The 4,154-nt window shown below is 43.0% G+C and overlaps 1 pseudogene; it reads right to left on the reverse strand.

Moving 5' to 3' along the window:
* Window positions 1-1,007: 1,007 nt before the first annotated feature.
* LOC100949918 lies at window positions 1,008-1,507 on the reverse strand (annotated as a pseudogene).
* Window positions 1,508-4,154: the final 2,647 nt, after the last annotated feature.

Raw genomic sequence — 4,154 nt, forward strand, 5'->3', positions numbered from 1 at the left:
CATCACAGCTCACAGCAACCTCCAACTCCTGGGCTCAAGTGATTCTCCTGCCTCTGCCTCCCAAGTAGCTGGAACTACAGGCGCCTGCCACAACACCCAGCTATTTTTTTTGGTTGCAGCTGTCGTTGTTTGGCGGGCTCAGGCTGGATTGGAACCCCCCAGCTCAGGTGTATGTGGCTGGTGTCTTCGCTGCTTGAGCCACAGGCGCCAAGCCTTGAATTTGTTTCTTTCTTTCTTGCTTGCTTGCTTGCTTGACCTAGGTAGATTGCTGTGACATAGTCATAGCTCATAGCAATCTCCTTCTCTTGAGTTCAAGAGATCCTCTTGCCTCCTGAGTAGCTGGGACTACAGGTGTTCATCACAATGTCTAGCAGCTAGTTTTTCTATTTTTAGTAGAGATGGGATCTCTCTCTTGCTCAGGCTGGTCTTAAACTCCTGAGCTCAGGCGATTACCCACCTTGGCCTCCCAGAGTGCTATGATTACAAGTGTAAACTACTGAACTTGGTCCCCTTTTCTTTCTTTCTTTTTTTTTTAGACAGAGTCTCACTATGTTGTCCTTGGTAGAATACCCTGGTATCAAAGCTCACAGCAACCTCAAACTCTTGGGCTTAAGCGATTTTCTTGCCTCAGCCTCCCAAGTAGCTGGGACTACAGGCTCCCTTCACAATGACTGGTTATTTTTTGGTTGCAGTTGTCGTTTAGCAGGCCTGGGCCAGTCTTGAACCAGCTTCTGTGTATGTGGTTGGCACCCTACTCACTGAGCTATGGGTGCTGAGTCCCCTTTTTCTTTCTTTCCTTTTAGAGACAGAATCTTACTCTGTCGCCCCAGGCCAGAATGCTATGGCCATAGCAAAGCCCATAGCAACCTCAAACTCTTGGGCTCATGGCATCCTTCTTCCTTAGCCTCCTGAGTAGCTGTGATGACAGGCATGAGCTACCTTTCCCAGCTAGGTTTTTTTTTTTTTTTTTTTTTTGAATGAGAAAATAACTTTATTTCATTTTGGGGCATGGGCACATATCCAGTCTCAGAACTTCAGGAACTGCTTCTTGGTGCTAGCAGCCTTGGTGACTTTGAGCACGTTCAAGCACACCTTCTTGCTCAGAGACTAGCATTCGCCCACCGGGACAACATTGCCTATCTGGACACCCCTGAAGCAGGGGCACAGGTGCACACACATGTTCTTATGGCGCTTCTCAAAACGATTGTACTTGCAGATGTAGTGGAGATAGTCTCAGCAGATGACAGTGGTCATCTGCATGCACCTTCATCTTGGTCACTAAGCCAGACAAGATCCGCCCTTGGATGGAGATGTTACCAGTGAAGGGGCATTTCTTGTCAATGTGGGTGCCCTCAATGGCCTCTTTGGGAGTCTTGAAACCCAGACTGATGTTCTTATAGTACCAAGGGAGCTTCTCCTTGCCAGTTTCTCCCAACAGGATCCTCTTCTTGTTTTAAAAGATGGGAGGCTGCTTTTGGTAGGTTCTCTCAGTCTGAATGTCTGCCATCTTTCCAGTCACTTGGAAAAAAAAACAAAACAAAAACTCCCTGCTAGTTTTTCATGTGTGTGTGTGTATCCTCGCTCTTGTTCAGGCTGGTCTTGAACTCCAAAGCTCAAGCAGTCTACCTGCCTTGGCCTCCCAGGGCGTGAGGGTTACAGGCATGAGCTACTGTACCTGGCCCCTTGAGTTTATTTCTTGCTCTTGTAAAAGTGTTGTTTCTATCATTTTTGTTTCAGTCTTTAAGTGCAGATTCACAATAAATTCTCAGGACATTAGAGAAAGGTTGCTAGGCTCTAGATTGTATCAGTTGACCCCTCTGCCATTCCTACATAACTATTATTTGATCACAATGGTGATTAACACTTGTCTAATTATCCTTTTAATTAGTGTGAATTGGAATCTCCTTGACATCTTATTTGGTGGCTGGCACAATGCCCGGCTATTTTTTGTTGCGGTTGTTTAGCTGGTCCAGGCCAGGTTTGACCCCACCAGCCTCGGTGTATATGGCTGGCCTGGCACGGTAACCGCTGTGCTACAGGTGCCGAGCTGAGAAATACTTTTTGTTTACAGTCTTTTGGGGATACTTAGAATTTTAAAAATATTTTAAAAAGAGGATATCTTGAGGACATTGAGTTCTTTCCAGGAAACCCTCATTTTTCTTATTTCATTTTTCTGACATTATACAATGTAATGACTGGTCAGGAATCATTTCCTCCTGAAATCGGAAAAGGAGGATTTCACTTTTATTGACATAATACAATGTAATGACTGATCAAGAATCATTTCCTCCTGAAATTGGAGAAAGAGGATTTTATAATCTTGTGGAAGAAAGCACTATTGATCCCTCTATCATTTAATAATCATGGGTAAATTCACCATGAAACCGTATGGATTTGAATTAAATTCCTTAGAAATTGCAACTCTTGGCTCGGTACCTGTGGCTCAAGTGCCTAAGGCGCCAGCCACATACACCTAAGGTGGCAGGTTCAAATCCAGTCCCGGCCCGCCAAACAACAATGACACCTGCAACCAAAAAATAGCCGGGTGTTGTGGCAGGCGCCTGTGGTCCTAGCTACTTGGGAGGCAGAGGCAGGAGAATCGCTTGAGCCCAGGAGTTGGAGGTTGCTGTGAGTTGTGATGCTATGGCACTCTACCCAGGGGGATAGCTTGAGGCTCTGTCTCAAAAATAATAATAATAATAAATTTAAAAAAATTGCAGCTCTTTACCTGTTCCTTAAGGTCACTAAAGGTTTTATATATATATATTTTTTAATTTTTAAAAATTTTTTAAATTTTTAAATTTTTTTTGTAGCAATAGGGTCTCACTTTATTGCCCTTGGTAGAGTGCCGTGGCATCACACAGCTCATAGCAACCTCCAACTCCTGGGCTTAAGCTATTCTCTTGCCTTAGCCTCCTGAGTAGCTGGGACTACAGGTGCCTGCCACGATGCCTGGCTATTATTTGGTTGCAGTTCGTCCAAGGCTAGGTTTGAACCCGCCACCCTTGGTATATGGGGCCAGCACCATACTCACTGAGCCACAGGCGCTGCACCACAGGTTATATTATTATGGATCTGCCAGAAAGATCTCTTCTAGCATTTTGTCTTCACAGTATATGTGTGTGTATGTCAAAAATGGGTGGAAAACTGCTGTAAGGCTCATGAGAATAGAAGTTTTCAGAGGGTCTAATTTGTGATGCTGTCTTCCTCATGCCTGAATTCTGTCTTCTAAGTAGTTATCTAGTCTAGTGAAATGGGACAGATAATAAAAGGGAACACTAACCTTATGGTAAATGTTGCACATGCAAGTTAAAATGAATACTTTTGCAGAAGAATACTTTCATGCTGCCTACTGGATCCAACTGCTTCTTATGGGCTGGAATCCCTCAGGAAAGTATGATTAGCTGGACTTTGTCAAAAAGTAGATTTCTAGAGGCCTTCTGTCCTCTCATGGTTTGGTGAAGGGAATAGAAAAAAATGCTTCCACTTATTTAGTGTGTATTTATTCATGGAAACATGTGGAAGCCTTGTGTTTCATGGAGTGCTGAGTGGTTGGTGCATGATATAATAGGAAATGGAAAAATATTTCACGAAAGGAATGATAATGTTAAAATTTGTTTTATTTGTACAGGCAGTCCCCAGGTTATGAATAAAATAGGTTCTTAAGCTGGATTTGTATACGAATTGGAACAGGTACATTTACCTATATTACCTGTAATAGCCTCTGTTTGTAAGTGTTGTACATTGGCCAGATGTTTGTAACTAGGAAACCTACTGTAGTAGCCCCCATTCATAAGTGTAAGTTGTATGTAAGCTGGATGTTTGTGTCTTGGGGACAGCCTATGTAGAATTTCCTTCATTTTTCTAAGGTGAACTAGATCCTTCCATTAGAGATAAATAGAACTTGTAGCGACAACAATAAAAATGTAGACATCAGTTCCATGTTTTCATGGTGCTGTTAGATTTATGAGGAATCTAATGTGGACAGAGAGTCAGAATTCTGACAACCATATTTATTCATTATATAATAAATGTTTAGAGACCAAATTACTTCTCAACTTTTTTTTTTTTTTTTTTGAGACGGAGCCTCAAGCTATCCCCCCTGGGTAGAGTGCCGTGGCATCACGCTCACAGCAACCTCCAACTCCTGGGCT

Source organism: Otolemur garnettii, unplaced genomic scaffold (assembly GCF_000181295.1).
Source record: "Otolemur garnettii isolate 467f Iridium unplaced genomic scaffold, OtoGar3 scaffold00127, whole genome shotgun sequence".
NCBI lineage: Eukaryota > Metazoa > Chordata > Mammalia > Primates > Galagidae > Otolemur > Otolemur garnettii.